Source organism: Dama dama, unplaced genomic scaffold (genome assembly GCF_033118175.1).
Source record: "Dama dama isolate Ldn47 unplaced genomic scaffold, ASM3311817v1 ptg000125l, whole genome shotgun sequence".
Lineage (NCBI taxonomy): Eukaryota > Metazoa > Chordata > Mammalia > Artiodactyla > Cervidae > Dama > Dama dama.
Genome location: NW_026870934.1, coordinates 3,479,058 through 3,500,582, shown reverse-complemented (window position 1 = coordinate 3,500,582; position 21,525 = coordinate 3,479,058).

Genomic DNA, 21,525 nt, shown 5'->3' with positions numbered 1-21,525 from the left:
TATTTTTCAGACCGTTTCATGCTCCTCATATTTTTCACACCTATTGAAGCTCTTCATATTTTTCACACCTTTTATGGCTCTTCATGTTTTGAACACCGTTTCATGCTCCTCCTATTTTTCACACCATTTCATGCTCCTCATATTTTTGACACCTTTGAATCTCTTCATATTTTTAACACCTTTTGAAACTGTTCATATTTTTCACACCTTTTCAGGCTCTTCATGTTTTTGAACAGGGTTTCATGCTCCTCCTATTTTTCAGACCGTTTCATGCTCCTCATGTATTTCACACCTTCTGAAGCTCTTCATATTTTTCACACGTTTTGAAGCTCTTCATATTCTTACACGTTTTCAGGCTCTTCATGTTTTTCAACACCGCTTCCTGCTCCTCCTATTTTTCAAACCGTTTCATGCTCCTCATATTTTTGACACGTTTTGAGGCTCTTCATATTTTTCACACCTTTTCAGGCCCTTCATGTTTTTGAATACCGTTTCATGCTTCTCCTATTTTTCAGATTGTTTCATGTTCCTCATATTTTTGAAACCTTTTGAAGCTCTTCATATTTTTCACACCTTTTCAGCCTCTTCAAGTTTTTAAATACAGCTTCATGCTCCTTCTATTTTTCAGACCGTTTCATGCTCCTCATGTATTTCACACCTTTTGAAGCTCTTCATATTTTTCACACCTATTCAGGCTCTTCATCTTTTTGAACACCATTTCATGCTCCTCCTATTTTTCAGACCGTTTCATGCTCCTCATATTTTTGAAATCTTTTGAAGCTCTTCATATTTTTCACACCTTTTCAGGCTCTTCATGTTTTCCACACCGCTTCATGCTCCTCCTATTTTTCAGACCGTTTCATGCTCCCCATGTATTTCACACCTTTTGAAGGTCTTCATATTTTTCACACATTTTCAGGCTCCTCATATTTTTGATCATCGCTTCATACTCCTCCTATTTTTCAGACCGTTTCATGCTCCTCATATTTTTGACACCTTTTGAAGCTCTTCATATTTTTCACACCTTTTCAGGCTCTTCAAGGTTTTGAACAACGCTTCAATGCTCCTCCTATTTTTCAGACCGTTTCATGCTCCTCATATTTTCGACAACTTTTGAAGCTCTTCATATTTTTCACACCTTTTCAGGCTCTTCATTTTTTGAACACCACTTCATGCTCCTCCTATTTTTCACACCGTTTCAAGCTCCTCATATTTTTCACACCTTTTGAAGCTCTTCATATTTTTCACACCTTTTCAGGCTCTTCATGATTTTGAACACCATTTCATGCTCCTCCTATTTTTCAGACCGTTTCATGATCCTCATATTTTCACACCTGTTGAAGCTCCTCGTATTTTTCACACCTTTTGAAGCTGTTCATATATTTCACACTTTTTCAGGCATTTCATGTTTTTCACAACCGCTTCATGCTCCTCCTATTTTTCAGACCGTTTCATGCTCCTCATATTTTTGAAACCTTTTGAAGCTCTTCATGTATTTCACAACTTTTCAGGCTCTTCATGTTTTTCAACACCGCTTCATGCTCCTCCAATTTTCAGACCGTTTCATGCTCCTTATATTTTTGACAACTTTTGAAGCTCTTCATATTTTTCACATCTTTTCACGCTCATCATGTTTTTCAACACCGCTTCATGCTCCTCCTAATTTTCAGAACGTTTCATCCTCCTCCTATTTTTGCCACCTTTTGAAGCTCTTCATATTTTTCACACCTTTTCAGGCTCTTCATGTTTTTGAACAGGGTTTCATGCTCCTCCTATTTTTCAGACTGTTTCATGCTCCTCATGTATTTCACACCTTCTGAAGCTCTTCATATTTTTCACACGTTTTGAAGCTCTTCATATTCTTACACGTTTTCAGGCACTTCATGTTTTTCTACACCGCTTCATGCTCCTCCTATTTTTCAAACCGTTTCATGCTCCTCATATTTTTGACACGTTTTGAGGCTCTTCATATTTTTCACACCTTTTCAGGCTCTTCATGTTTTTCAACACAGCTTCATTCTCTTTCTATTTTTCAGACCGTTTCATGCTTCTCATGTATTTCACACCTTTTGACGCTCTGATATTGTCCACACCTTTTCAGGCTCTTCATATTTTTGAACACCGTTTCATGCTCCTCCTATTTTTCAGACCGTTTCATGCTCATTTAATTTTTGAGAGCTTTTGAAGCTCTTCATATTTTTCACATCTTCTGAAACTCTTCATATTTTTCTCACCTTTTCAGGCTCTTCATGTTTTTGAACCACCTCATGCTCCTCCTATTTTTCAGACCGTCTCATGCTCCTCATATTTTTGACACCTTTTGAAGCTCTTCTTATATTTCAGACGTTTTCAGGCCCTTCATGTTTTTGAACACCCTTTTATGTTCCTCCTATTTTTCAGACCTTTTCATGCTCCTCATAATTTGACACCTTTTGAAGCTCCTCATATTTTTCACACATTTTCAGTCTCTTCATTTTTTTGAACACTGCTTCATGCTCCTCCTATTTTTCAGACCGTTTCAGGCTCCTCATATTTTTGACACCTTTTGAAGCTCTTCATATTTTTCACACCTTTTCAGGCTCTTCATGTTTTCCACACCGCTTCATGCTCCTCCTATTTTTCAGACCGTCTCATGCTCCTCATATTTTTGACACCTTTTGAAGCTCTTCATATTTTTCACACCTTTTCAGGCTCTTCAAGGTTTTGAACAACGCTTCAATGCTCCTCCTATTTTTCAGACCGTTTCATGCTCCTCATATTTTCGACAACTTTTGAAGCTCTTCATATTTTTCACACCTTTTCAGGCTCTTCATTTTTGAACACCACTTCATGCTCCTCCTATTTTTCACACCGTTTCAAGCTCCTCATATTTTTCACACCTTTTGAAGCTCTTCATATTTTTCACACCTTTTCAGGCTCTTCATGATTTTGAACACCATTTCATGCTCCTCCTATTTTTCAGACCGTTTCATGATCCTCATATTTTCACACCTGTTGAAGCTCCTCGTATTTTTCACACCTTTTGAAGCTGTTCATATATTTCACACTTTTTCAGGCATTTCATGTTTTTCACAACCGCTTCATGCTCCTCCTATTTTTCAGACCGTTTCATGCTCCTCATATTTTTGAAACCTTTTGAAGCTCTTCATGTATTTCACAACTTTTCAGGCTCTTCATGTTTTTCAACACCGCTTCATGCTCCTCCAATTTTCAGACCGTTTCATGCTCCTTATATTTTTGACAACTTTTGAAGCTCTTCATATTTTTCACATCTTTTCACGCTCATCATGTTTTTCAACACCGCTTCATGCTCCTCCTAATTTTCAGAACGTTTCATCCTCCTCCTATTTTTGCCACCTTTTGAAGCTCTTCATATTTTTCACACCTTTTCAGGCTCTTCATGTTTTTGAACAGGGTTTCATGCTCCTCCTATTTTTCAGACTGTTTCATGCTCCTCATGTATTTCACACCTTCTGAAGCTCTTCATATTTTTCACACGTTTTGAAGCTCTTCATATTCTTACACGTTTTCAGGCACTTCATGTTTTTCTACACCACTTCATGCTCCTCCTATTTTTCAAACCGTTTCATGCTCCTCATATTTTTGACACGTTTTGAGGCTCTTCATATTTTTCACACCTTTTCAGGCTCTTCATGTTTTTCAACACAGCTTCATTCTCTTTCTATTTTTCAGACCGTTTCATGCTTCTCATGTATTTCACACCTTTTGACGCTCTGATATTGTCCACACCTTTTCAGGCTCTTCATATTTTTGAACACCGTTTCATGCTCCTCCTATTTTTCAGACCGTTTCATGCTCATTTAATTTTTGAGAGCTTTTGAAGCTCTTCATATTTTTCACATCTTCTGAAACTCTTCATATTTTTCTCACCTTTTCAGGCTCTTCATGTTTTTGAACCACCTCATGCTCCTCCTATTTTTCAGACCGTCTCATGCTCCTCATATTTTTGACACCTTTTGAAGCTCTTCATATATTTCAGACGTTTTCAGGCCCTTCATGTTTTTGAACACCCTTTTATGTTCCTCCTATTTTTCAGACCTTTTCATGCTCCTCATAATTTGACACCTTTTGAAGCTCCTCATATTTTTCACACATTTTCAGTCTCTTCATTTTTTTGAACACTGCTTCATGCTCCTCCTATTTTTCAGACCGTTTCAGGCTCCTCATATTTTTGACACCTTTTGAAGCTCTTCATATTTTTCACACCTTTTCAGGCTCTTCATTTTTTTGAACACCGCTTCATGCTCCTCCTATTTTTCACACCGTTTCATGCTCCTCAAATTTTTCACACCTTTTGAAGCTCTTCATATTTTTTACACCTTTTCAGGCTCTTCATGTTTTTGAACACCGTTTCATGATCCTCCTATTTTTCAGACCGTTTCATGCTCCTCATATTTTTCACACCTGTTGAAGCTCCTCGTATTTTTCACACCTTTTGAAGCTGTTCATATATTTCACACTTTTTCAGGCATTTCATGTTTTTCACAACCGCTTCATGCTCCTCCTATTTTTCAGACCGTTTCATGCTCCTCATATTTTTGAAATCTTTTGAAGCTCTTCATGTATTTCACATTTTCACAGGCTCTTCATGTTTTTCAACACCGCTTCATGCTCCTCCAATTTTCAGACCGTTTCATGCTCCTTATATTTTTGACAACTTTTGAAGCTCTTCATATTTTTCACACCTTTTCACGCTCATCATGTTTTTCAACACCGCTTCATGCTCCTCCTAATTTTCAGAACGTTTCATGCTCCTCCTATTTTTGCCACCTTTTGAAGTTCTTCATATTTTTCACACCTTTTCAGGCTCTTCATGTTTTTGAACAGGGTTTCATGCTCCTCCTATTTTTCAGACCGTTTCATGCTCCTCATGTATTTCACACCTTCTGAAGCTCTTCATATTTTTCACACGTTTTGAAGCTCTTCATATTCTTACACGTTTTCAGGCTCTTCATGTTTTTCAACACCGCTTCATGCTCCTCCTATTTTTCAAACCGTTTCATGCTCCTCATATTTTTGACACGTTGTGAGGCTCTTCATATTTTTCACACTTTTTCAGGTTCTTCATGTTTTTCAACACCGTTTCATGCTCCTCCTATTGTTCCGACCGTTTCACGTTCCTCATAATTTTGACAACTTTTGAAGCTCTTCATATTTTTCACACCTTTTCAGGCTCCTCATGTTTTTCAACACCGCTTCATGATCCTCCTATTTTTCAGACCGTTTCATGCTCCTCATATTTTTGACACGTTTTGACGCTCTTCATATATTTCACATCTTTTCAGGCCCTTCATGTTTTTGAACACCGTTTCATGCTTCTCCTATTTTTCAGATTGTTTCATGTTCCTCATATTTTTGAAACCTTTTGAAGCTCTTCATATTTTTCACACCTTTTCAGCCTCTTCAAGTTTTTCAATACAGCTTCAGGCTCCTTCTATTTTTCAGACCGTTTCATGCTCCTCATGTATTTCACACCTTTTGAAGCTCTTCATATTTTTCACACCTATTCAGGCTCTTCATCTTTTTGAACATCATTTCATGCTCCTCCTATTTTTCAGACCGTTTCATGCTCCTCATATTTTTGACACCTTTTGAAGCTGCTCATATTTTTCACACCTTTTAAGCTCTTCATATATTTCACAGTTTTTCAGGCTCTTCATGTTTTTCAACACCACTTCATGCTCCTCCTATTTTTCACACCGTTTCATGCTCATCTCATTTTTTACAGCTTTTGAAGCTCTTCATATTTTTCACACCTTTTGAAGCTCTTCATACTTTTCACACCTTTTCAGGCTCTTCATGTATTTGAACACCGTTTCATGCTCCTCCTATTTTTCAGACCGTTTCATGCTCCTCATATATTTGACACATTTTGAAGGTCTTCAAATTTTTCACACGTTTTCAGGCTCTTCATGCTTTTGAACACCGTTTCAAGCTCCTCCTATTTTTCAAACCGTTTCATGCTCCTCATGTATTTCACACCTTTTGAAGCTCTTCATATTTTTCACAGCTTTTCAGGATCTTCATGTTTTAGAACACGGTTTCAAGCTCCTCCTATTTTTCAGACCGTTTCATGCTCCGCATATATTTGACAACTTTTGAAGCTCTTCATTTTTCACACCTTTACAGGCTTTTCATGTTTTTCACAAACGCTTCATGATCCTCATATTTTTCACACCGTTTCATGCTCCTCATATTTTTGACACTTTTTGAATCTCTTCATATATTTCACACCTTTTCAGGCTCTTCATGTTTTTGAACACCGCTTCATGCTCCTCCTATTTTTCAGAACGTTTCATGCTCCTCATATTTTTGACACCTTTTGAAGCTCTTCATGTATTTCACAACTTTTCAGGCTCTTCATGTTTTTCAACACCGCTTCATGCTCCTCCAATTTTCAGACCGTTTCATGCTCCTCATATTTTTGACACCTTTTGAATCTCTTCATATATTTCACAGGTTTTCAGGCCCTTCATGTTTTTGAACACCGTTTTATGTTCCTCCTATTTTTTAGATCTTTTCATGCTCCTCATAATTTGACACCTTTTGAAGCTCCTCATATTTTTCACACATTTTCAGTCTCTTCATTTTTTTGAACACCACTTCATGCTCCTCCTATTTTTCAGACCGTTTCAGGCTTCTCATATTTTTGACACCTTTTGAAGCTCTTCATACTTTTCACACCTTTTCAGGCTCTTCATTTTTTTGAACACCGTTTCATGCTCCTCCTATTTTTCAGGACGTTTCATGCTCCTCATATTTTTCACACCTTTTGAAGCTCTTCATATTTTTCACACCTTTTCAGGCTCTTCATGTTTTTGAACACCGTTTCATGCTCCTCCTATTTTTCAGACCGTTTCATGCTCCTCATATTTTTCACACCTTTTGAAGCTCCTCGTATTTTTCACACCTTTTGAAGCTCTTCATATATTTCACACTTTTTCAGGCGTTTCATGTTTTACACAACCGCTACATGCTCCTCCTATTTTTCAGACCGTTTCATGCTCCTCATATTTTTGAAACCTTTTGAAGCTCTTCATGTATTTCACAACTTTTCAGGCTCTTCATGTTTTTCAACACCGCTTCATACTCCTCCAATTTTCAGACCGTTTCATGCTCCTTATATTTTTGACAACTTTTGAATCTCTTCATATTTTTCACACTTTTTCCCACTCATCATGTTTTCAACACCGCTTCATGCTCCTCCTATTTTTCAGACCGTTTCATGCTCATTTAATTTTTGAGAGCTTTTGAAGCTCTTCATATTTTTCACATCTTTTGAAACTCTTCATGTTTTTCACACCTTTTCAGGCTCTTCATGTTTTTGATCCCCGTCATGCTCCTCCTATTTTTCAGACCGTCTCATGCTCCTCATATTTTTGACACCTTTTGAAACTCTTCATATTTTTCACACTTTTTCAGGCTCTTCATTTCTTTGAACACCGCTTCATGCTCCTCCTTTTTTTCACACCGTTTCATGCTCCTCATATTTTTCACACCTTTTGAGGCTCTCCATATTTTTCACACCTTTTCAGGCTCTTGATGTTTCTCAACACCGCTTCATGATCCGCCTATTTTTCAGACTGTTTCATTCTCCTCATTTTTTTGAAACCTTTTGAAGCTCTTCATATTTTTTACACCTTTTCAGTCTCTTCATGTTTTTCAACACAGCTTCATTCTCCTTCTATTTTTCAAACCGTTTCATGCTTCTCATATATTTCACACGTTTTGAAGCTCTCATATTTTTCACACCTTTTCAGGCTCTTCATGTTTTTGAACCGCGTCATGCTCCTCCTATTTTTCAGACCGGCTCATGCTCCTCATATTTTTGACACCTTTTGAAGCTCTTCATATTTTTCACACCTTTTAAGGCTCTTCATGTTTTTCACAACCGCTTCATGATCCTCATATTTTTCAGACCGTTTCATGCTCCTCATATTTTTGACTCCTTTTGAATCTCTTCATATATTTCACACCTTTTCAGGCCCTTCATGTTTTTGAACACCGTTTTATGTTCCTCCTATTTTTCAGACCTTTTCATGCTCCTCATATTTTTCACACCTGTTGAAGCTCCTCGTATTCTTCACACCTTTTGAATCTCTTCATATATTTCACACCTTTTCAGGCCCTTCATGTTTTTGAACACCGTTTTATGTTCCTCCTATTTTTCAGACAGTTTCATGCTCCTCATATTTTTCACACCTGTTGAAGCTCCTCGTATTCTTCACACCTTTTGAAGCTCTTCATATATTTCACACTTTTTCAGGCGTTTCATGTTTTTCACAACCGCTTCATGCTCCTCCTATTTTTCAGTCCGTTTCATGCTCCTCATATTTTTGACACCTTTTGAAGCTCTTCATGTATTTCACAACTTTTCAGGCTCTTCATGTTTTTCAACACCGTTTCATGCTCCTCTAATTTTCCGACCGTTTCATGCTCCTCATATTTTTGACATCTTTTCAATCTCTTCATATATTTCACACGTTTTCAGGCCCTTCATGTTTTTGAACACCGTTTTATGTTCCTCCTATTTTTCAGACCTTTTCATGCTCCTCATAATTTGACACCTTTTGAAGCTCCTCATATTTTTCACACATTTTCAGTCTCTTCATTGTTTTGAACATCGCTTCATGCTCCTCCTATTTTTCAGACCGTTTCAGGCTCCTCATATTTTTGACACCTTTTGAAGCTCTTCATATTTTTCACACCTTTTCAGGCTCTTCATTTTTTGAACACCGTTTCATGCTCCTCCAATTTTTCAGACCGTCTCATGCTCCTCATATTTTTCACACCTTTTGAAACTCTTCATATTTTTCACAGCTTTTCAGGCTCTTCATGTTTTTGAACACGGTTTCATGCTCCTCCTATTTTTCAGACCGTTTCATGCTCCTCATATTTTTCACACCTGTTGAAGCTCCTCGTATTTTTCACACCTTTTGAAGCTCTTCATATATTTCACACTTTTTCAGGCGTTTCATGTTTTTCACAACCGCTACATGCTCCTCCTATTTTTCAGACCGTTTCATGCTCCTCATATTTTTGACACCTTTTGAAGCTCTTCATGTATTTCACAACTTTTCAGGCTCTTCATGTTTTTCAACACCACTTCATGTTCCTCCAATTTTCAGACCGTTTCATGCTCTTATATTTTTGACAACTTTTGAATCTCTTCATATTTTTCACACTTTTTCACACTCATCATGTTTTTCAACACCGCTTCATGCTCCTCCTAATTTTCAGAACGTTTCATGCTCCTAATATTTTGCCACCTTTTGAATCTCTTCATATATTTCGCACCTTTTCAGGCTCTTCATGTTTTCCCAACCGCTTCATGATCCTCATATTTTTCAGACTTTTTCATGCTCCTCATATTTTTGACACCTTTTGAATCTCTTCATATATTTCACACCTTTTCAGGCTCTTCATGTTTTTGAACACCGCTTCATGCTCCTCCTATTTTTCAGACAGTTTCATGCTCCTCATGTATTTCACAACTTTGAAGCTCTTCATATTTTTCACTCCTGTTCAGTCTCTTCATGTTTTTCAACACAGTTTCATGCTCCTCCTATTTTTCAGACCTTTTCATGCTCCTCATATTTTGACACGTTTTGAGGCTCTTCATATATTTCATACCTTTTCAGGCCCTTCATGTTTTTGAACACCATTTTATGTTCCTCCTATTTTTCCGACCGTTTCATGCTCCTAATATTTTTGACACCTTTTGAAGCCCTTCATATCTTTCACACGTTTTCAGGCTCTTCATTTTTTTGAACAGCGCTTCATGCTCCTTTTATTTTTCAGACCGTTTCATGCTCCTCATATTTTTCACACATGTTGAAGCTCCTCGTATTTTTCACACCTTTTGAAGCTCTTCATATATTTCACACTTTTTCAGGCGTTTCATGTTTTTCACAACCGCTTCATGCTCCTCCTATTTTTCAGACCGTTTCATGCTCCTCATATTTTTGACAGCTTTTGAAGCTCTTCATGTATTTCACAACTTTTCAGGCTCTTCATGTTTTTCAACACCGCTTCATGCTCTTCCTAATTTTCAGAACGTTTAATGCTCCTCATATTTTTGACAGCTTTTGAAGCTCTTCATGTATTTCACAACTTTTCACGCTCATCATGTTTTTCAACACCGCTTCATGCTCCTCCTAATTTTCAGAACGTTTAATGCTCCTCCTAATTTTGCCACCTTTTGAAGCTCTTATTTTTCACACCTTTTCAGTCTCTTCATGTTTTTAAACACCGTTTCATGCTCCTCCTATTTTTCAAACCGTTTCAAGCTCCTAATATTTTTCACATCTTTTGTAGCTCTTCATATTTTTCACACCTTTTCAGGCTCTTCATGTTTTTCAACACCACTTCATGCTTCTCCTTTTTTTCAGACCGTTTCATGCTCCTAATAATTTTGACACCTTTTGAAGCTCTTCATATTTCTCACACCTTTTCAGACTCTTCATATTTTTCAACACCGCTTCATGCACCTCTTATTTTTCAGACCGTTTCATGCTCATCTCATTTTTATATCTTTTGAAGCTCTTCATATTTTTCACGTCTTTTTAAACTCTTCATATTTTTCACAACTTCTCAGGCTCTTCATTTTTTTCAACACCACTTCATGCTCCTCCTATTTTTCAGACCGTTTCATTCTCATCTCATTTTTGACACCTTTTGAAGCTCTTCATATTTTTAACACCTTTTGAAGCTCTTCATATTTGTGGCAACTTTTCAGTATCTGCATGTGTTTGAACACCGCTTCCTGCCCCTCCTATTTTTCAGACCGTTTCATCTCCTCATGAATTTCACACCTTTTGAAGCTCTTCATATTTTGCACACATTTTCAGGCTCTTCATGTTTTTCACAACGACTTCATGCTCCTCCAAATTTTTAGACCGTTCCATGCTCCTCATATTTTTGACACCTTTTGAAGTTCTTCATATTTTTCACACATTTACAGGCTCTTCATGTTTTTCAACACCGCTTCATGCTCCTGCTATTTTTCAGACCGTTTCATGCTCCTCATATATTTGACACATTTTGAAGCTGTTCATATATTTCACACATTTTCAGGCTCTTCATGTTTTTCAACACAGCTTCATTCTCCTTCTATTTTTCAGACCGTTTCATGCTTCTCATGTATTTCACACCTTTTGAAGCTCTCATATTTTTCACACCTTTTCAGGCTCTTCATGTTTTTGAACACCGATTCATGCTCCTCCTATTTTTCAGACCGTTTCATGCTCATTTAATTTTTGAGAGCTTTTGAAGCTCTTCATATTTTTCACATCTTTTGAAACTCTTCATATTTTTCACACCTTTTGAGGCTCTTCATGTTTTTGAACCCCGTCATGCTCCTCCTATTTTTCAGACCGTCTCATGCTCCTCATATTTTTGACACCTTTTGAAGCTCTTCATATTTTTCACACCTTTTAAGGCTCTTCATGTTTTTCAACACCGCTTCATGCTCCTCCTATTTTTCAGACCGTTTCATGTGCCTCATATTTTTGACACCTTTTGAAGCTCTTCATATTTTTCACACCTTTTCATGCTCTTTATGTTTTCAACCCCGATTCATTCTCCTCCTATTTTTCAGATCGTTTCATGCTCCTCCTATTTTTCAAACCGTTTCATGCTCATCTCATTTTTGACACCTTCTGAAGCTCTTCATATTTTTCACACCTTTTGAATCTCTTCATATTTTTCAAACCTTTTGAAGCTCTTCATATTATTCACACGTTTTCAGTCTCTTCATGTTTTTCAACATCGCTTCATGCTCCTCCTATTTTTCAGACAGTTTCATGCTCCTCATATTTTTGACACGTTTTGAGGCTCTTCATATATTTCACACCTTTTCAGGCCCTTCATATTTTGAACACCGTTTCATGCTCCTCCTATTGTTCAGACTCTTTCCTGTTCCTCATATTTTTGACACGTTTTGAAGCTCTTCATATTTTTCACACCTTTTCAGACTCTTCATATTTTTCAACACAGCTTGATGCTCCTTCTATTTTTCATACCGTTCATGCTCCTCATATATTTCACACCGTTTGAAGCTCTTCATGCTTTTCACACCTATTCAGGCTCTTCATTTTTTGAACAACGTTTCATGCTCCTCCTTTTTTTCAGACCGTTTCATGCTCCTCATATTTTTGACACCTTTTGAAGCTCTTCATATTTTTCACACCTTTTGATGCTCTTCATATTTTTCACAGCTTTTCAGGCTCTTCATGTTTTTGAACACCGCTTCATGCTCCTCCTATTTGTCAGACATGCTCCTCATATATTTCACACCTTTTGAAGCTCTTCATATTTTTCACACCTTTTCAGGCTCTTCATGTTTTAGAACACGGTTTCAAGCTCCTCCTATTTTTCAGACCGTTTCATGCTCCGCATATATTTGACAACTTTTGAAGCTCTTCATTTTTCACACCTTTTCAGGCTTTTCATGTTTTTCACAACCGCTTCATGATTCTCATATTTTTCAGACCGTTTCATGCTCCTCATATTTTTGACACCTTTTGAATCTCTTCATGTATTTCACACCTTTTCAGGCTCTTCATGTTTTTGAACACTGCTTCATGCTCCTCCTATTTATCAGACATGCTCCTCATGTATTTCACACCTTTTGAAGCTCTTCATATTTTTCACACGTGTTCAGTCTCTTCATGTTTTTCAACACTGTTTCATGCACCTCCTATTTTTCAGACCGTTTCATGCTCTTCATGTATTTCACACCTTCTGAAGCTCTTCATATTTTCACACGTTTTGAAGATCTTCATATTTTTACACGTTTTCAGGCTCTTCATGTTTTTCAACATCGCTTCATGCTCCTCCTATTTTTCAGACCGTTTCATGCTTCTCATGTATTTCACACCTTTTGAAGCTCTTCATATTTTTCACACCTTTTCTGGTTCTCATGTTTTTGAACACAAGTTCATGCTTCTCCTATTTTTCAAACCGTTTCATGCTCCTCATATATTTCAAACCTTTTGAAGCTCTTCTTATTTTTCACACCTTTTCAGGCTCTTCTTCTTTTTCAACATTACTTCATGCTCCTCCTAAATTTCAGACCGTTTCATGCTCCTCATATATTTCACACCTTTTGAAGCTCTTCATATTTTTCACACCTTTTCAGGCTCTTCTTCTTTTTCAACATTACTTCATGCTCCTCCTAAATTTCAGACCGTTTCATGCTCCTCATATATTTCACACCTTTTGAAGCTCTTCATATATTTCACACCTTTTCAGGCACTTCATGTTTTTCAACACCGCTTCATGCTCCTCCTAATTTTCAGACCGTTTCAGGCTACTCATATTTGATAAGTTTTGAAGCTCTTCATATATTTCACACCTTTTCTGGCTCTTCATGTTTTCCAAACGGCTTTATGCTCCTCCTATTTTTCAGAACGTTTCATGCTCCTCATATTTTTGATACCTTTTGAAGCTCTTCATATTTTTCACACCTTTTCATGCTCTTCATGTTTTCAACACCGATTCTTGCTCCTCCTATTTTTCAGACCGTTTCATGCTCCTTCTATTTTTCAGGCCGTTTCATGCTCCTCTTTTTTTAACACATTTTGAAGCTCTTCATATTTTTCACACCTTTTCATGCTGTTCATGTTTTTGAACACGGCTTCATGCTCCTCCTATATTTCAGACCGTTTCATGCTCCTCATATTTTTGACACTTTTGAATCTCTTCATAGTTTTCACATCTTTTCAGGCTCTTCATGTTTTTGAAGACCTTTTCATGCTCCTCCTATTTTTTAGTCCGTTTCATGCTCCTCATGTATTTCACTCCTTTTGAAGGTCTTCATATTTTTCACACATTTCCAGACTCCTCATGGTTTTAAACACCGTTTCATACTCCTCCTATTTTTCAGACCGTTTCATGCTCCTCGTATTTTTGAAAACTTTTGAAGCTTTTCATATATTTCACACCTTTTCAGGCTCTTCATGTTTTTGAACACTGCTTCATGCTCCTCCTACTTTTCAGACCTTTTCATCCTCCTCATATTTTTCACAGCTTTTGAAGCTCTTCATATTTTTCACACATTTTCACGCTCTCATGCTTTTGAACACAGCTTCATCCTCCTCCTATTTTTCAGACCGTTTCATGCTCCTCATATATTTCACACCTTTTGAATCTCTTCCTGTTTTTCACAACTTTTCAGGCTCTTCATGTAATGAACATCGCTTCATGCTCCTCCTATTTTTCGGACCGTTTCATGATTCTCATATTTGTCACATCTTTTGAAGATCTTCATATTTTTCACACCTTTTCAGGCTCTTCAGGTTTTTCAACATCACTTCATGTTCCTCCTATTTTTCACACCGTTTCATGCTCCTCTCATTTTTGACACCTTTTGAAGCTCTTCATATTTTTCACACCATTTCAGGCTCTTCCTGTTTTTGAATACCAAATCATGCTCCTCCTATTTTTCAGACCGTTTCATGCTGCTTATGTATTTCACACCTTTTGAACCTCTTCATATTTTTCACAACTTTTCAGGCTCTTCATATTTTTGAACACCGCTTCATGCTCCTCCTATTTGTCAGACCGTTTCATGCTCCTCATATATGTCACACATTTTGAATTTCTTCCTATTTTTCACACCTTTTCAGTCTCTGCATGTTTTTGAACACCATTTCATGCTCCTCCTATTTTTCAGACTGTTTCATGCTCCTCATAATTTTGACACCTTTTGAAGCTCTTCATATTTTTCACACCTTTTCAGGCTCTTCATGTTTTTGAACACCGCTTCATGCTCCTCCTATTTTTCAGACTGTTTCATGCTCCTCATATTTTTGACACCTTTTGAAGCTCTTCGTATATTTCACACCTTTTCAGGCTCTTCATGTTTTTCAACACCACTTCCTGCTCCTCCTATTTTTCAGACCGTTTCATTCTCATCTCATATTTGACACCTTTTGAAGCTGTTCATATTTTTTACACCTTTTCAGTCTCTTCATGTTTTTGAACACCGCTTCATGCTCCTCATATTTTTCAAACCATTTCATGCTCCTCATATTTTTGACACCTTTTGAAGCTCTTCATATTTTTCACACCTTTTCAGGCTCTTCATGTTTTTGAACACCGCTTCATGCTCCTCCTCTTTTTCAGACTGTTTCATGCTCCTCATATTTTTGACATCTTTTGAAGCTCTTCATATTTTTCACACCTTTTCAGGCTCTTCATGATTTTGAAGACCTTTTCATGCTCCTCCTATTTTTCAGACTGTTTCATGCTCCTCATATTTTTCGCACCTTTTGAACCTCTTCATTTTTTTTCACACCTTTTCAGGCTCTTCATGATTTTGAAGACCTTTTCATGCTCCTCCTATTTTTTAGACTGTTTCATGCTCCTCATGTATTTCACTCCTTTTGAATCTCTTCATATTTTTGACACCTTTCCAGGCTCTTCATGTTTTTAAACACCGTTTCATACTCCTCCTATTTTTCAGACCGTTTCATGCTCCTCATATTTTTGAAAACTTTGACGCTTTTCATATATTTCACACTTTTTCAGGCTCGTCATGTTTTTGAACACTGCTTCATGCTCCTCCTATTTTTCTGACCGTTTCATGCATCATATTTTTCACACATTTTGAAGGTCTTCATATTTTTCACACCTTTTCTGGCTCTTCATGTTTTTGAACACCGCTTCATGCTCCTCCTATTTTTCAGACCGTTTCATGCTCCTCATATTTTTGACACTTTTTCAAGCTCTTCATATTTTTCACACCTTTTCAGGCTCTTCATGTTTTTCAACACCGCTTCATGCTGCTGCTATTTAGAAGACCGTTTCATGCTCCTCATATATTTGACAACTTTTGAATCTCTTCATAGTTTTCACATCTTTTCAGGCTCTTCATGTTTTTGAACACCGCTTCATACTCCTCCTATTTTTCAGACCATTTCATGCTCCTCATATATTTGACACATGTTGAAGCTCTTCATATTTTTCACACCTTTTCAGGCTCTTCATGTTTTTGAACACAGCTTCATGCTCCTCGTAATTTTCAGTCCGTTTCATGCTCCTCATGTATTTCACAACTTTTGAAGCTCTTCATATTTTTCACAGCTTTTCAGGCTCTTCATGTTTTTGAACACAGCTTCATGCTCCTCCCATTTTTCAGACCATTTCATGCTCCTCATATTTTTGACACCTTTTGAAGCTCTTCATATTTTTCACACATTTTCAGGCTTTTCATGTTTTTCAACACCGCTTCTTGCTCCTCCTATTTTTCAGACCGTTTCATGCTCCTCATATTTTTGACACCTTTTTAAGCTCTTCATATTTTTCACAGCTTTTGAAGCTCTTCATATTTTTCACACTTTTTCATGCTCTTCATGTTTTTCAACACTTCTTCATGCTCCTCCTGTTTTTCAGAGCGTTTCAAGCTCCTCATATATTTCACACCTTTTGAAGCTCTTCCTATTTTTCACACCTTTTCAGGCTCTTCATGCTTTTGAACACCGCTCCATGCTCCTCCTATTTTTCAGACCGTTTCATGCTCCTCGTATTTTTCAGACCGTTTCAGGGTGTCCATGTTTTTGAACACCACTTCATGCTCCTATTTTTCAGATCGCTTCATACACCTCATGAATTTCACACCTTTTGAAGCTCTTCATATTTTTCACACCTTTTGAAGCTCTTCATATTTTTCACACCTTTTCATGCTCTTCATGTTTCTGAAAACCGCTTCATGATCCTCCTATTTTTCAGACCGTTTCATTCTCCTCATATATTTCACACCTTTTGAAGCTCTTCATATTTTTCACACCTTTTCAGCCTCTTCATGTTTTTGAACCCTGCTTCATGCTCCTCGTATTCTTCAGATCGTTTCATGCTCCTCATATTTTTGACACTTTTTGAGCTCTTCATATTTTTCACACCTTTTCAGGCTCTTCATGTTTTTGAACACCGCTTCATGATCCTCCTGATTTTCAGACCGTTTCATGCTCATCTCATTTTTGTCACCATTGAAGCTCTTCATATTTTTCACACCTTTTCAGCCTCTTCATGTTTTAGAACACCGCTTCATGATCCTCCTGATTTTCAGACCGTTTCATGCTCTTCATATTTTTGAAACATTTTGAAGCTCTTCATATTTTTCACACCTTTTCAGGCTCCTCATGTTTTTCAGCACCGCTTCATGCTCCTCCTATTTTTAACACCGTTTCATGCTCATCTCAGTTTTGACACCTTTTGAAGCTTTGCATATTTTTCACAGCTTTTCAGGCTCTTCATGTTTTTGAACACCTCTTCATGCTCCTCCTATGTTTCAGACCGTTTCAGACTCCTCATAATTTTCACACCTTTTGAAGGTCTTCATATTTCTCACACCTTTTCAGGCTCTTCATGTTTTTGAACACCGCTTCATGCTCCTCCTATTTTTCAGACCGTATCATGCTCCTCATATTTTTCACACCTTTTGAAGCTCTTCATATTTTTCACACCTTTTCAGGCTCTTCATATTTTTAAACACGACTTCATGCTCCTCTTATTTTTCGGACCGTTTCATGCTCATCTCATTTTTGACACCTTTGAAGCTTTGCATATTTTTCACATCTTTTGATGCTCTTCATATTTTTCACATTTTTGAAGCTCTTCATATTTTTCACACGATTTCAGACTCTTCATGTTTTACAACACTGGTTCATGCTCCTGCTATTTATCATAGCGTTCCATACTCCTCATATTTTTGACACGTTTTGAGGCTCTTCATATTTTTCACACCTTTTCAGGCTCTTCATGTTTTTGAACACCGTTTCATAATCCTCCTATTTTTCAGACCGTTTCATGCTCCTCATAATTTTGACACCTTTTAAAGCTCTTCATATTTTTCACACCTTTTCATCCTCTTCAAGTTTTTGAACACCGCTTCATCCTCCTCCTATTTTTAAGACTGTTTCATGCTCCTCATATTGTTGACACCTTTTGAAGCTCTTCATATGTCTCACACCTTTTCAGTCTCTTCATATTTTTCAACATCGCTTCATGCTCCTCCTATATTTCAGACAGTTTCATGCTCCTCGTATTTTTGACACCTTTTGAAGCTCTTCGTATTTTTCACAACTTTTCAGGCTCTTCATATTTTTAAACACCGCTTCATGCTCCTCCTATTTTTCAGACAGTTTCATGCTCCTCATATTTTTCACACCTTTAGAAGCTCTTCATATTATTCACACCATTTCAGGCTCTTCATGTTTTTGATCACCGCTTCATGCTCCGCCTATTTTTCAGACCGTTTCTTTCTCCTCATATATTTGACACATTTTGAAGCTCTTCAGATATTTCACACCTTTTCAGGCTCTTCATTTTTTTCAACACCAATTCATGATCCTCCTATTTTTCAAATCGTTTCATGCTCATCTCATTTTGACACCTTTTGAAGCTCTTCATATATTTCACACCTTATGAAGCTCTTCATATTTTTCATACCTTTTCAGGCTCTTCATGATTTTCAACACCGCTTCACGCTCCTCGTATTTTTCAGACCTTTTCATGCTCAACTCTTTTTTGACACCTTTTGAAGCTCTTCATATTTTTCACATTTTCGAAGTTCTTCATAATTTTCACACGTTTTCAGACTCTTCATGTTTTTCAACACCGCTTCATGCTCCTGCTATTTTTCCGACCGTTTCATACTCCTCATCTTTTTGACACGTATTGAGTCTCTTCATATTTTTCACACCTTTTCAGGCTCTTCATGTTTTTGAACACCACTTCATCCTCCTCCTATTTTTAAGACCGTTTCATGCTCCTCATATTTTTGACACCTTTTGAAGCTCTTCATATTTTTCACATTTTTGAAGCTCCTCATATTTTTCACGCGTTTTCAGGCTCTTCATGTTTTTGAACACCACTTCATGCTCCTCCTATTTTTCACACCTTTTCATGCTCCTCATGTATTTCACACATTTTGAAGCTCTTCATATTTTTCACACCTTTTCAGGCTCTTCATGTTTTTGAACACTGCTTCCTGCTCCTCTTATTTTTCAGACGGTTTCATGCTCCTCATGTATTTAATACCTTTTGAAGCTACACATATTTTCCACACCTTTTCAGGCTGTTCATGTTTTTGAACACCGCTTCATGCTCCTCCTATTTTTCAGACCGTATCATGCTCCTCATATTTTTCACACCTTTTGAAGCTCTTCATATTTTTCACACTTTTCAGGCTCTTGATGTTTTTCAACACCGCTTCATGCTCCGCCTAATTTTCAGGCCGTTTCTTGCTCCTCATATTTTTCACACCTTTTGAAGCTCTTCATATTTTTCACACCTTTTCAGGCTCTTCATGTTTTTCAACACCGCTTCATGCTCCTCCTATTTTTCAGACAGTTTCATGCTCCTAATATTTTTGACACATTTTGAAGCTCTTTATATTTTTCACAACTTTTCAGGCTCTTCATATTTTTAAACACCGCTTCATGCTCCTCCTATTTTTCAGACCGTTTCATGCTCTTCATATTTTTCACACCTTTTGAAGCTCTTCATATATTTCACACTTTTCAGTCTCCTGATGAATTTCAACACCGCTTCATGCTCCGCCTATTTTTCAGGCCGTTTCATGCTCCTGATATTTTTGACACCTTTAGAAGCTCTTCATATTATTCACACCTTTTCAGGCTCTTCATGTTTTTGATCACGGCTTCCTGCTCCGCCTATTTTTCAGACCGTTTCTTTCTCCTCATATATTTGACACATTTTGAAGCTCTTCAGATATTTCACACCTTTTCAGGCTCTTCATTTTTTTCAACACCAATTCATGATCCTCCTTTTTTTCAAATCGTTTCATGCTCATCTCATTTTGACACCTTTTGAAGCTCTTCATATATTTCACACCTTATGAAGCTCTTCATATTTTTCATACCTTTTCAGGCTCTTCATGATTTTCAACACCGCTTCATGCTCCTCGTATTTTTCAGAACTTTTCATGCTCATCTCTTTTTTGGCACCTTTTGAAGCTCTTCATATTTTTCACACCTTCGAAGCTCTTCATAGTTTTCACATTTTTGAAGCTCTTCATACTTTTCACACGTTTTCAGACTCTTCATGTTTTTCAACACCGCTTCATGCTCCTGCTATTTTTCTGACCGTTTCATGCACCTCATGTATTTCACACATTTTGAAGCTCTTCATATTTTTCATACCTTTTCAGGCTCTTCATGTTTTTCAACACTGCTTCATGGTCCTCCTATGTTTCAGACCGTTTAATCCTCCTCATGTATTCCACACCTTTTGAATCTCTTCATATATTTCACACCTTTTCAGGCTCTTCATATTTTTGAACTCCGCTTCATGCTCCTCCTATTTTTGAGATTGTTTCATGCTCCGCATATTTTTGACACCTTTTGAAGCTCTTCATATTTTTCACACCTTTTCAGGCTCTTCATGTTTTTGAACACCGCGTCATGCTCCTCCTATTTTTCAGACCGTATCATGCTCCTCATATTTTTCACACCTTTTGAAGCTCTTCATATTTTTCACACCTTTTCAGGCTCTTCATATTTTTAAACACGACTTCATGCTCCTCTTATTTTTCGGACCGTTTCATGCTCATCTCATTTTTGACACCTTTTGAAGCTTTGCATATTTTTCACATCTTTTCAAGCTCTTCATATTTTTCACATTTTTGAAGCTCTTCATATTTTTCACACGATTTCAGACTCTTCATGTTTTACAACACCGGTTCATGCTCCTGCTATTTATCATACCGTTTCATACTCCTCATATTTTTGGCACGTTTAGAGGCTCTTCATATTTTTCATACCTTTTCAGGCTCTTCATGTTTTTGAACACCGTTTCATAATCCTCCTATTTTTCAGACCGTTTCATGCTCCTCAGATTTTTGACACCTTTTAAAGCTCTTCATATTTTTCACACCTTTTCATCCTCTTCAAGTTTTTGAAAACCGCTTCATCCTCCTCCTATTTTTAAGACCGTTTCATGCTCCTCATATTGTTGACACTTTTTGAAGCTCTTCATATGTCTCACACCTTTTCAGTCTCTTCAGATTTTTCAACATCGCTTCATGCTCCTCCTAATTTTCAGACCGTTTCATGCTCTTCTCATTTTTGACACCTTTTGAAGCTTTTCATATTATTCACAACTTTTCAGGCTCTTCATGTTTTTGAACTCCGCTTCATGCTCCTCCTATTTTTCCGACCGTATCATGCTCCTCATATTTTTCACCCCTTTTGAAGCTCTTCATATTTTTCTCACCTTTTCAGGCTCTTCATGTTTTTGTACAGCACTTCATGCTCCTCCTATTTTTCAGAGAGTTTCATGCTCGTCATGTATTTCACACCTTTTGAAGCTCTTCATACTTTTCACACCTTTTCAGGCTCTTCATGTTTTTCCACACCACTTCATGCTTCTCCTATTTTTCAGACCGTTTCATGCTCCTCATGTATTTCACACATTTTGAAGCTCTTCATATTTTTCACACCTTTTCAGACTCTTCATGTTTTTCAACACCGCTTCATG